Source organism: Geotrypetes seraphini, chromosome 2, assembly GCF_902459505.1.
Source record: "Geotrypetes seraphini chromosome 2, aGeoSer1.1, whole genome shotgun sequence".
Lineage (NCBI taxonomy): Eukaryota > Metazoa > Chordata > Amphibia > Gymnophiona > Dermophiidae > Geotrypetes > Geotrypetes seraphini.
The window spans coordinates 362,167,463-362,181,296 of NC_047085.1; the positions used below are offsets into that span (position 1 = coordinate 362,167,463).

General features: G+C 43.7%; 1 protein-coding gene and 1 non-coding gene across 4 annotated transcripts in view; one reads left to right on the forward strand and one right to left on the reverse strand.

Moving 5' to 3' along the window:
- The window catches only part of DCLK3 (doublecortin like kinase 3), a 66,645-nt gene that overhangs the window by 40,930 nt on the left and 11,881 nt on the right, over positions 1-13,834 (reverse strand). The window lies entirely within an intron of this gene.
- On the forward strand, positions 3,741-3,863 carry LOC117356151. The gene has a single exon (XR_004538582.1). It is a non-coding gene; the product is annotated as a small nucleolar RNA SNORA57 (small nucleolar RNA).

Sequence of the window (13,834 nt, forward strand, 5' to 3'; positions counted from 1 at the left end):
CCCAATTTCTTAAGTCGTTCCTCATATTCCAAGTTCTCCATACCATTTATTAGCTTCGTTGCTCGTCTCTGCACCCTCTCCAGCAGTTTTATGTCCTTCTTTAGGTTGGGAGACCAATGTTGGACACAGTATTCCAAGTGTGGTCTGACCATTACCCTATAAAACGGCATTATAACTTTCTCCGATCTACTCATGATTCCTTTCTTTATCATGCCAAACATTCTATTTGCTTTCTTTGCTGCCGCCGCACATTGTGCCGACGGTTTCAGGGTCCTATCTATCAGTACATAGGACCCTGAATTGAAATGTGTCAGTTTTAAGAATTGACATCTTCTATATATATATTGCACTATATAAGAGGAAATGTGAGGAGCCTCTTTATGTGATTAATTGCGCAATTAAAAATTTTAATCGATGTATAGTCCTAAAAATAATTGAACTTAAGAAGATGGGAAGGGGACTAAGAAATGGATAAAAGGTGGGGCAGGGTAGAGGTGAGACTGGTGGGAGTCAGGTCCAGGGATCAGGGTGGGGTCAGGAGTGGGATGGGTGCAGGGTCCTGTGTCCTCTTTTTTTGAATTCACATATATCGTAACCCTACTTGAGGAGATGCCATTTGGAAAATCAGTACAGAATATTGCTGTTGTAACTGTAGTTCACAGATTGCCCCCCCCCAATAATTAAATTAATGCAAATCTAAAATGGTGTTATTATGCAACCAGGAGCCAGATCAGGATTTTTTTAAACCTGATAACCATTGTATTAACATATTAGCAGGTGTGATCTCATGAGGATACCTGTAATCAGTTCTGGAAACAGCTTGCTTCCTAATTATCTACTCCTCTAATTTCCTTTCAGCACAATGCAGAAAGAAAACACTGCAAACAAAATTACTGTCCATTCTAGACGTGACAATTTTATTTTACTTTCATCATTATTACATATATCCCCCCCACTGAGTACTGGAAATATGAAAAGTAGAACCTTCTTGCACGGATTTGGGGGAAACAAAAGACTATGAAAGACTATTTTGCTGGAATAAACTGTTTGGGGAAATAGAAGAGCTATTACTGAATTTGGGATAAACTGTCAGCACAAGAGAGCAGAAGGTACAGAGTAGACTGTAATATGATATATAAGTGGGTAACCAGGCAACTGTTCTGCTCAAATTAGAGCAAGGGTGTCAAAGTCCCTCCTCGAGGGCTGCAATTCTGTCGGGTTTTCAGGATTTCCCCAATGAATAAGCATGAGCTCTATTAACATACAATGAAAGCAGTACATGCAAATAGATCTCATGCATATTCATTGGGGAAATCCCATAAAACCCGACTGGATTGCGGCCCTCGAGGAGGGACTTTGACACCCCTGGACTAGAGGAAGATGCAGGGGCAGGGCATGAAAATAGATAACTTTCAATGAAGGAAATCAAATATCACTATTTACACACATAAATAATAATATAATTCAAAGCTCAAATATAAGAATATACGAATATATTATATATTAGAAAAAGGTAGCAAGAATGTATTCACAGGGAAGGCAAACTCCCCAACCCACGAAAGTAAAACAATAATAAAAAGCAAACTTGTTTATTTCAAAAACAAAAGGACAAACATCAACTTTGGAACCGACATAGCACTGTGTTTCGGCAAATCCAAACGCCTGCATCAGGGGTCACTGTAGTGTTGTGAAACACAAATGAACAAGTCCTTTGTTAACACAAGGCAAAATCAAGCCACGCAAAAAAAAAGTTGGACTCTTTGCTGTTTATTTTGTCTGAGGACAGGGGTTTGCATATCTCAAGGGGGTGGGGGGAGGAAGACATCTTATAGTACAGGGGTAGGAAACTCCGGTCCTTGAGAGCCGTATTCCAGTCAGGTTTTCAGGATTTGCCCAATGAATATGTACTGAAAGCAGTGCATGCAAATAGATCTCATGCATACTCATTGGGGAAATCCTGAAAACCCGACTGGAATACGGCTCTCGAGGACCGGAGTTCCCTACCCCTGTTATAGTGGAACTTAGCAAGTATTGTGAGCCTGCCAGGACAAATAGGGAGAAATGCTTCAATACCTGAATAAATTCATGTAAACCATTCTGAGCTCCCCTGGAAGAACGGTATAGAAAATTGAATAAATAAAATGTAAGATCATACTGGATTATTGGTTCAACATTGCCTTGATAATGAATATGACTTTTGGGTAGGCTGAATGGACCATACAGGCCTTTAGCTGCTGTAATTTACTATGTTACTATATAATGCATATCTAGAAAAACAAATGGAACATAAGCAAGCACAAGACTAGGGGCTCTTTTTGCGAAGGTGCGCTAGCATTTTTAATGCACGCACCGGATTAGCGCGCGCTAGCTGAAAAACTACCGCCTGCTCAAGAGGAGGCGGTAGCGGCTAGCGCGTGCGGCATTTTAGCACGCGCTATTCCGCACGTTAAGGCCCTAACGCGCCTTCGTATAAGGAGCCCTAGGTTGTGATCCACAACATCATAGGCAGATGAAACTAGAATCATGGAGAATTTCTGGTCCAGAGAGGTCTGGATATCATTAAGAAGTGCCATGAGTACTATACACCTCTCTGAAACCTGCAGTATGGCTTCAACATAGCAGTAATAAGAAAAAGTAATATACAGTATATGCAGTTAGGAGCTGATTCTATAAAGGGTGCCTAACTTAATTGACAAAATACCCTTAATAGCCTCAATAATTGTTAAACAAAAACTAATTGGGCGACAGGTGCCTATTTGATTCTATAAAAGATAGGCGTCTATGTGGGTATTTCTATGGGCAGAGCGTGACTTAGGCATCACTAAGCGTGATGCTCCAAAAACTTAAGCACTTGAAATATAAGCCTTTAAAACCCTTGCCTACATTTCAGGCATCTAGTGCTTCTTTTTTTTTATTTTTTTTATTATAGTTTTGAATATATTACAATATCCAATAATTCCAAAGGAAAAATCACACAAAGCAATGCATAATCAAATCATACATACATAATTCCTTTTAAGCCCACATCAATGGGGAGAACATGTTACTATTTCTAATCAAATAAATTCAAGAAAACTAAAGGACAATAATTCAGACCACCTTGAATCATTCCTTACTAAATGGGATATTAATTTAATTTCTCCTCTTATTCTCAGCTAAATGAAACAAACTCATTTCTGTTCTCTCGCAACTAAAAATTGTTGTAGTTGTATAGGATCCCAAAAATATCTTGTAACTTAACCAAACATTTACAAGGAAATTTCAGGTAGAACTCTATCCTTCAATTTCAGAAATTCTTTCCTTCTCAATTGAGTGGTTCTAGAGACATCTGGAAAAATCCTAACAAAATCCCCACAAAATTTCATTAACCTATTTTTAAAATAAAGGCATCTAGTGCTTCTAGCTGTGATTCTGTTAATAGGGCCTAAGTGTGACTGACACATGCCTGGTGCCATTTTTCTAGGCGCCGGCCGATTGCATTATACATAAGTTTCAGATGATCATAACTCAAACTGTTCAATATTCAGCCTTGCTGGTCAGTGGGTTTTGGGTTTTTTTTTTGTTTGTTTTAATGAGGTTACTGTTCAAATAGTTTATTGGTTATAGTCAAAAGAAAAAAGTACAAACATAACAGAAATATAAAATATAAAAAAGGTAACTGGACATGTTACAGACCAGCTGCATTAAAATCTTCACATCCTGCATAAATAACCATATCATAACTAGTCTAAATATGTCAAACTCGTAGCACAAAACCAGCATAAAATATTAGCAGAGTTGGAGGTAGAGCATGTTTCCAGTGCTATGTCTTCGGTGCTAGTCTGTTCCTTGGGCTGGTTCTATCCTCAATCTCTGGCACAAAAAGATCTTCTAGGTACTTTCTAGTGGAATCTACTTGAGTCTTGCTCATAAAGTATCTTTTTGTAAGTGATAAGCTCAAAGTGAGTTTTGTTTAGGTACACTAGATATGCAGAATTTTGTGCTACCTCTGACCAAGTCTCTCACTGTATCTTCTGTTGTTGCCGCCTTCCAATTAAGGCAAATTAGTTAATTGTTTGCATGGTAGTAACTGTTTCTTGTAAAAAAAAAAAAAATTATATATATATATATATATATATATATTAGCAGAGACATGTATACTTCCGGTGTCCCGGGAAGATAAGAAAATGCAGATAGGTATCTGTTAGATCCAGTGAAGCCAGCAACTCTCTTGGAGCTATTGCTGCAATGACGGAAATTAATTGACCAACTTGAGATCCAGAATGAGTCTTCAGGCTTCTGAGCCTTTCTTTGGTATGATGAAGTATAAGGAGCATCTGCTGGAACCCGATTCACTTTTGAGAACTGGTTCTACAGTTGGAATGTCCAAGACATACTGCAGAATTGCCTCAACCTTTAGTGCTTTCTCTGGTCTTCCCGCCAGAGAGTCCAAAAACAGATCTGGAGGGAGGTGGAAGAAGTTTCAAGTTTTATTTTAGTTTGATGAATTGCTTATTTAGTTTTACTAAGGGAGGTACAAAATTGATAAAAATATAAACATATATTTTGACTCCTGGTGACGTCATGCGGTTGAGCAGACGCTGAAAAGCACTGCTCCTGTACTCGCGAACCCTATCACCTATTTCATTCATCTTTTCAGCGGCCCTACTCATCATCGGGGAAACAGTTGAGCTGTTTACAGTGGGGTGCTTTTGAGGGAGTGTATCAGCGGCGCCCATAGCTTCCAAACCCGTCCGTCCGACGTGAGATCGCGGTCGGCTACCTGATCCCAAGATGGCGTCGGACCTTAACCCACCTAGTCCTTCTTGTCCCACGTGGACGGTGGACATAATCTCGGAAGTGACTGCGGCGGTGGAGGCTGCACTCGATAAAAAGTTGGAGCAGTTCTTTGAGAAGCTAAATACAGCTCATGAAAGGCTGGACAGCATGGGGCTCGAACTTGATGAGACTCAGCATCAGGTTAGTGTTTTGGAGAACCGCATGCAGCCAGTGGAAGCAGGAGCCTCCCGTATGGAAAAACAATTGGCCACCCTGACTCAGAAGGTGGATGATCTTGAGAATAGAGCACGGTGGAACAACTTACGGCTGGTGGGGCTGCCGGAGCGGATCGTGGATGCAGACCTGCCTGCTTTCTTGGAAACCTGGATTCCGCAGTCTCTTTCCTGGGAAGCCCGGTTGGGCCTGTTTAGAGTGGAACATGCTCATCGTTTGGGGCCTTGTGGCCCTGAGGGTTCCCGACCGCGGGTGGCCATATTTAAGATCTTGATTTTGCTCATAAGACTGCCATATTACAAGCTCTTAGAGCGGGAAAAGGTCTGTGCCACGATAACAAGAACATACTTTGTTTTCAGGATTATTCTGCAGCCGTGGCCACCCGCCGATGGGAATTCACCCCGATCTGTTCAGCCTTATATGCCAACAAAGTGAAGTTTGCCCTGCTCTACCCCGCTAAACTTAAGATTCAGAAAGAGGGCTACACGCAGACCTTTGATTCCTCCGCTTCTGCATTGCCCTTTGTGACTACACTTGGAATCACTGTGGTCCCCCCAACTGAAAGCAGAAGACCGCCACAGGTCTCGGTGGATACTGAGGAGACCACTTAAAGTCTAGTGCTGATGGGCTTTGGTGATATCTGGGGCCTTGGATGGAACTGTCTGTTACTGATGGGGGTGATTTGCCTCTTTACAGTGTCTAAATCCCCAGGTCCTGATGGTCTCTCATCTGAGTTTTATAAAATTTTGCAGGGTCACATTGTTGGGCACTTGGAGGCTTATTTTGCTAGGGTGGTGGCGAATGGGATCTTTCCAGCTCATGTGAATCAAGCTTATATAGTGTTGATCCCTAAGCCTGACCGTAACCCCATGTCAGTGGATTCGTATCAGCCCATCTCGCTAATTAACTTTGAATTGAAATTGATGGCAAATATTTTGGCCCTTTGATACAGTTCCTCATAGGAGGCTGCTGAACAAACTTGAAGGGCTGAAGTTAGGACCCAAAGTGGTGAACTGGGTCAGAAACTGGCTGTCGTTCAGACGCCAGAGGGTGGTGGTTAATAGAAGTCGCTCGAAGGAAGGAAAGGTGAATAGTGGAGTCCCTCAGGGTTCGGTGCTGGGGTCAATCCTGTTCAATATGTTTGTGAGTGACATTGCTGAAGGGTTAGAAGGAAAAGTGTGCCTTTTTGCAGATGATACCAAGATTTGTAACAGAGTAGACACCGAAGAGGGAGTGGAAAATAAGAAAAAGGATCTGCAAAAGTTAGAGGAATGGTCTAATGCCTGGCAACTAAAATTCAATGCAAAGAAATGCAGAGTAGTGCATTTGGGGATTAATAATAGGACGGAACCGTATATGCTGGGAGGAGAGAAGCTGATATGCATGGACAGGGAGAGGGACCTTGGGGTGATAGTGTCCGAAGATCTAAAGGTGAAAAAACAGTGCTGCCAGAAGGATGCTGAGTAGAGAATGACATGGGGAAAAAATCTGTCCCCGTCACCGCCCCGTCCCCGGCCCACCATCCTCTGCACCGCCCCGTCACCACCGTTCCCTTCACTGCCCCGTCACTGTCACCGCCATCCCTTTCACCGCCCTGTCACCGCCACTGCCATCCCATTCACCGTCACCGTCCCCGCTGCATCCATATAAGCCTTAGTACTGTAATATTTAGCTTATTCCTTTCTTATAAATCAAAGTTCCTGCTGCTGAACTAGAGAAAGAGATGTTCAGCTGGCAGAGCTTTGTTTATAAATTTTTATCAACACAACTAATATACTACTTTATCCTAAAGCAAAAAATAAATAAATAAATAGAATTTTTTTCTACCTTTGTTGTCTGGTTTCTGCTTTCCACATCTTCTCATTCAATTCCTTCCATCCACTGTGTGTCTTCTCTCTGCGTCTTCCATTTGCTGTTACTGTGCCTCTCCCTTCACCCCCCACCCCAATTGGTCTAGCACCCTTCTTCTTCCCTCCGCTCCCCCATAGTCTGGCATCTGTCTTCTTCCCACTCTGTCTTCCACATTTCCCTTCAGGGTCTGTTCCTCTCCACCCTCCAATGTCTGTCCTATTCCTTTCCACCACCACCCTTCCCTCCCTCCTTTACCATTTGTTCCTTTCTACCACCCTTCAGCTCCTCTCGCGTGGCCTATCTATCTACTTTCCTCCCTCTTATTTTCATGGCATGTTACAATGTAATTTGTGCAAGCCACTGGAGCCTGCGAGCTCGGTCCCTGTCCCATCCCCACAAACCATCTCGCTTCTGTGCTCCTATTTTTCCCATTTCTAATATCTCCCCTATGTATCTGCCATTGCCCCCCCCCTGTGTCCATATACCATCCCCATGGCATGTCCCCTTTATGTCTCTGTCCCTATGCCCCATGCACATAATTTCCCCTCTTTCTGTTACCTTCCTGTGTCCAGATTTCCCCTATCTTCCTCTTCCATACCAGTGTGTCTCTTCTTTTCAACCCATTTAGCTTTTTTCCCTCTTTCTTCCCCCCCCCTGCTTCTTGCACCTGTCTCACCTGCCTGTCCTTCCCTTTCTTTCCTGCTGTGGGTTTTTCTTTCCGTCTTCATCCCCTTGGCCCAGAATCCTTTTCCGTTTCACTCCCTCCTTCCAGTTTGAGCCGGGAACACGGGCGATCGCACGGTCCCCGCAGCCCCCACACACCTGCCCAATCGATCCTAGTGTTTAGCCAGCTCTCTCCCTTCTCCTCACCTTAGTTTGCAGGCTTTCTTTTTCGGCGACCTGCACGCTTTCCCAAAGAGCTGCGCAAGCGCGGCTGCTCAGTGTTCAATCTTCTGCTCTGCTGCAACTTCCTGTTTCCGGTTGCATCAGAGCAGAAGATCGAAACTGAGCAGCAGCGGGTGCGCGGCTCTTTGATAGCGTGTGGGTCGCTGAAAAAGAAAACCTACAAACTAAGGTGAGGAGAAGGGAGAGAGCTGGCTAATCACTAGGATCGATTGGGCAGGCGGGTGTGGACTGCGGGGACCGCGCGATCCTTCATACCTCACTGCGGGGACAAGACCATTCACCGCTCCACGGGGCGGTGAATGGCCTTGTCCCCGTCCCCACAGTGACTGCTAGTTTTCGTTCCCCGTTTCAGCGGGTTACCCACGGCTAAATGTGGTGGCCGCGGATAAACTGCCACCGTGTCATTCTCTAATGCTGAGCTGTATAAAGAGAGGCATAGTCAGTAGAAGGAAGAAACATAGAATATGACGGCAGAAAAGGGCCCTCGGCCCAACAAGTCTGCCCACTCAAATAAGAAGGTGTTGATGCCCCTGTACAGGTCATTGGTAAGGCCCCACTTGGAGTATTGTGTTCAGTTTTGGAGACCGTATCTGGCGAAGGACATAAGAAGACTTGAGGCGGTCCAGAGAAGGGTGATGAAAATGATAGGAGGCTTGCGCCAGAAGACGTATGAGGAGAGACTAGAAGCCCTGAATATGTATACCCTAGAGGAAAGGAGAGACAGGGGAGATATGATTCAGACGTTCAAATACTTGAAGGGTATTAACGTAGAACAAAATCTTTTCCAGAGAAAGGAAAATGATAAAATCAGAGGACATAATTTGAGGTTGAGGGGTGGTAGATTCAGGGGCAATGTTAGGAAATTCTACTTTACGGAAAGGGTAGTGGATGCCTGGAATGCGCTCCCCAGAGAGGTGGTGGAGAGTAAAACTGTGACTGAGTTCAAAGAAGCGTGGGATGAACACAGAGGATTTAGAATCAGAAAATAATATTAAATATTGAACTAAGGCCAGTACTGGGCAGACTTGCACGGTCTGTGTCTGTATATGGCCGTTTGGTGGAGGATGGGCTGGGGAGGGCTTCAATGGTTGGGAGGGTGTAGATGGGCTGGAGTAAGCCTTAACACAGATTTTGGCAGTTGGAACCCAAGCACAGTACTGGGTAAAGCTTTGGATTCTTGCCCAGAAATAGCTAAGAAGAAAAAATTAAAAAATTTTAATTGAATCAGGTTGGGCAGACTGGATGGACCATTCGGGTCTTTATCTGCCGTCATCTATTATGTTACTATGTTACTATGTTCTTTGTTACCTGGGGTGATTCACCCAGACCAGGTTGGTTTTGTCCGGGGGAGACAGGCAATGTGGAATGTGCAAAAAGTTATAGCTGCTTTGGGGCATAGTGTTACTCATTCTCTCCTGGCTTTATTGATTAGTTTAGATGCTCGTAAGGCTTTTGATTGTGTGGCTTAGGATTATTTGTTTTCGATATTGACTCAATATGGCGTGGGGGGCCCCTTTTTGGACATGGTGCGGATTCTTTATGCCAACCCTAGCGCGGCGGTGCTGGTGAATGGAGTTGTGTCGGCTGGGTTTCTGGTAGAGCGGGGCACGCGTCAGGGATGCCCGCTTTCCTCTTTACTGTTCATATTATCTTTTGAGCCTTTGTTGTAAAGTATTAGGGAGGACAGTTCTATCTCGGGTCTCTCTGTGGGACAGGAAGAGGTACGCTGTCTGGCCTTTGCCGATGATGTTTTATTATTATTGACAAGACCTCACAGTTCTTTACAACGGGTTTTGCAGTTGGTTGATCTTCATGGGAGGGTATCGGGTTTTGAATTGAATTTGGATAAATCAGAGGTTTTGCCAATTAGTGGGTATACCTATGTGATTGGACTTCCTCTTTTCCTTTACGAAAGGTGGTGCACAGACTCAAATATTTGGGAATTTATATTACAGCTGACCTAAAGAAAGCTTATGCTGCAAACTTTAATGTATTGTTGGGTAAGTCACGGGATTTATTGAAGCTTTGGACCAAATTCCCGTTGATGTTGAGGGGCAGAATTGCTTTATTTAAAATGGTGTTGTTTCTGAAATGGGTTTATGTGATGCAAACTTTTCCTATGTATGTGACTAATAAGGATCTGGGACTGTATCAAAAAGTTTTACGAAAATTTATTTGGAACAAGAAGCCTAGATTGTCCTTAGCGCAACTCTCTTTACCAGTGGGGAGAGGTGGCTTGGCATTGCTGGATTTGAGATGTTATAATGTTGCCTGTCTCCTCCGATATCTGGTTGATTGAATTAAGAACACTCAACATTATACCCCTGTTTCACTTGAACAGCAGCTTATGACACCGACACACTTGTTGTATTATCTCCATGCCAAAAGACTTTATAGGATTTTTTCTACCCGTTCCCACCCCTTGTTGAAATCTATGAGACAGTGCTGGCAATGGTTATGCAAACATATGCATTTGCCTTTCACCTCAACAGTATTGTTGCCTTTATGGGGGAATTGAGACTTGGATCCAGATGGCTCTAAGCTGTATTTGCAGAGATGGACGGGCCTTGGTTTATTCTATGTGCAGGATGTGGTATCGGAGCACGGATTTCCTTTGTCCTATCAGGATCTCCAGGCTCAAGGACTTTTGCAGGCTCGAGACTGGTTTTCCTATGGTCAAGTCTCACATTATCTACACTCTTTGGACCATATACTTTGAATGAGGACATGGCAGATATGGTCCAGGAAACTTTGACTCTATCTCAACAGACTAGAACCAGTTTGTCCCTCACTGTGTCCTCACAGAAATTTGTTCTCCATGCTATCTTGGTGGGAAAGAAGCTCATTCTGCAACATTGGGCTTCTCCAGAGGTGCCCTCCTTTCCTGTATGGTCGAACCGCATGGAAACTTTGGCTTCATTTGAGCTGCAAACTTATTCTCAGTGCTCGCAAGCTCACTGGAAAGACTACTGTGCACTTTGGGATACATTTTTGAAGCAGTGTTCTGTATCTTCTTCCTAATTGCTGCCTCACTGGTGTTTTTTGGACTTGCCTCCCCACTTGCATTTGACTCTGCTTTTGCCTTTGCCTTTGAATTTGAATCTGACTTTGCATTTGAATTTGACTTTTGCTTCTCTTCACACTCCATATAATAATTGTTACTGCCCTATGTGGGTTTCTTATTTCATCATGTTTTTGCCGTCGTGCATGGTGTCCCTAGTAGTCTGCTTGGGGAATGTGTATCTGCTTGGGGAATGTGTGTATGGGGGGGGGGGGGAGTGTGCATGCAGTTTAGGTGTGTGCTGCATGGGTTGTGATGGTATGCCTGGGGGTGTGTCTGTGGGTTGTTCTATGGTTGTAAGGGGTTTTAGTCTTCTTTTATAAAACAATGGGTATTTGAGATGACGACATTTTGGTAACTTGCGTGTTTGTTTTCTTCTACATATTTTGCCATCTGTTTGATGTTCATAACGCTTCTGTACTGCAATTGCTGTTTGATGTTTTTGACTGTTGTCCTCCTTTACCCAATACAGATGATTATACAAAAAAAAAAAAAAAAAGAACCAGTTTGTCCTTTCATCAGGTCAGTCTGGGCAGTTTCAGTGTTCCTTGGGACTTGAGGCTGTGGCGGTGATGTGGAATCAGGATCTTGCCTCCTCTGAACAGGAGAATCTATGGGAGAATCTACGGGATCCCCACCAACATGGATTTACCAAGGGTAGGTCCTGCCAATCCAATTTAATTAGTTTCTTTGACTGGGTCACCAGAAAACTGGATTTGGGAGAGTCCTTAGGTGTCGTGTACTTGGACTTCAGTAAAGCTTTTGATAGCGTTCCACACCGTAGGTTATTAAGCAAGATGAAATCGGTGGGATTAGGAGAAACACTAACTACATGGGTCAACGATTGGCTAAGTGGTAGACTTCGGAGGGTGGTGGCATCAGAGGTAGCCAGTGGAGTGCCGCAGGGCTTGTTCTTGGGCCCGATCCTTTTCAACTTATTCGTAGGAGACCTGACTCAGGGGCTTCAAGGTAAAATAACATTATTCGCCGATGACGCCAAACTGTGTAACATAGTAGGTAATAGCACTTTGCCCAACGTTATGACACAGGACCTACTCTTGTTGGAACGTTGGTCCTCGACTTGGCAACTTAGCTTCAACGCTAAGAAATGTAAGGTCATGCATCTTGGCAGTAGAAATCCGTGCAGGAATTACACCCTAAATGGTGAGACCTTAGCTAGGACCGCAGCAAAGCGCGATTTAGGAGTAATCATTAGTGAACATAAGAACATAAGAAACGCCTTCGCCGGATCAGACCGAGGTCCATCTAGTCCAGCGATCCGCACCCGCGGCGGCCCATTTAAGTTCTCCTTTTTGGAGACCCAAAATTACCGTATCCCTCAATATGATATGCAAGAAGGTGTGCATCCAACTTGCGCTTGAATCCCAGTACAGTAGTCTCCTCCACAACCACCCCGGGGAGTGCATTCCAAGCACCCACCATGCGTTGCGCGAAACAGAACTTCCCGACATTTGTCCTGAACATACTGCCACTCAGTTTCAGGCTATGACCTCTAGTCCGTGTCACATTTGAAAATGTTAGTAATGCTGTTTCTTGGTCCATTTTATCAAATCCTTTTAATATTTTAAAAGTCTTTATCATATCCCCCCTCAGTCTTCTCTTCTCGAGGGTAAACAGTCCCAGTTTCCTGAGTCAATCTTTGTAATCTCCAGCAGAGTTATATCTTTCTTAAGGTATGGAGACCAGTGTTGAATACAGTATTCCAAATGCGGTCTGACCATTGTTCTGTAAAGCGGCATTATGACTTCTTCCGATCTACTCGTAATCCCCTTCTTAATCATGCCCAACATCCTGTTAGCTTTCTTCGCCGCCGCCGCACATTGTACCGATGGTTTAAGGGTACTGTCAATCAGTACCCCCAAATCCCTTTCTTGTGTGCATTTTGCTAACTTCACCCCCATCATCATATACTCATGTTCTTTATTTTTCTTTCCTAGGTGCATCACCTTGCATTTGTTTATGTTAAAGTTCATCTGCCACTTGTTCGCCCAAGTTTCCAGGTGGTTCAGATCCTTTTGGAGGTCCTCACAGTCCCTTTGAGTGCCAACCGCCCGACATAGTTTTGTATCATCAGCAAACTTAATTATATTGGATGATGTTTCCTCCTCCAGGTCGTTTATAAAAATATTGAACAATATAGGTCCAAGAACCGAGCCCTGGGGCACGCCGCTAGTCACTTTCTCCCAGTCCGAGTATTTCTCATTTATGCTAACCTCTGCCTTCTGTTTTCTAGCCATTTTCCGATCCATCTGTGCACTTCTCCCCCTATTCCATGGCATAGTAGTTTCTTCATAAGCCTTGCATGTGGGACCTTGTCAAACGCTTTCTGAAAGTCCAGGTAAATTATATCCACTGGATCGCCACTATCCATTTGTTTGTTCACTTTGTCAAAGAATTGTAGTAAATTTGTCAAACATGACTTCCCTTTCCTGAAGCCATGCTGACTAGCCCTTAATAGATTATGATCCTCCAAGTGTTGTACAATGTTTTCTTTAATTAGTGTTTCAATCATCTTCCCTGGAACCGATGTGAGGCTCACAGGTCGGTAGTTTCCTGGATCCCCTCTTGATCCTTTCTTGAAAATTGGGATGACGTTCGCTATCCTCCAGTCTTCTGGTATTTGCCCAGTTCTAATTGACATGTTAGCTATGGTTTGCAATAGTTCACCAATTTCCTCCTTAAGTTCCTTTAATACCCTCGGGTGAATTCCATCTGGTCCTGGGGATTTGTCGCTTTTTAGTTTGTCAATCTGAACGTAAATCATGTCCAACGTCACATTTACTGTTGTGAGGCTTTCCTCTATCTCCCCGGTGAATATCCTCCCTGTGGCTAGCATTGTTGAAGTGTCCTCATTTGTGAAGACTGAGGCAAAGAATGAATTCAACCTATCGGCAACATGTTTGTCCTCTTTAATTGACCCTTTCCTTTCTAGATCGTCGAGAGGGCCCACTGCCTCTCTTGCTGGTTTCTTTCCTTTTATATATCTAAAAAAGGGCTTGAAGT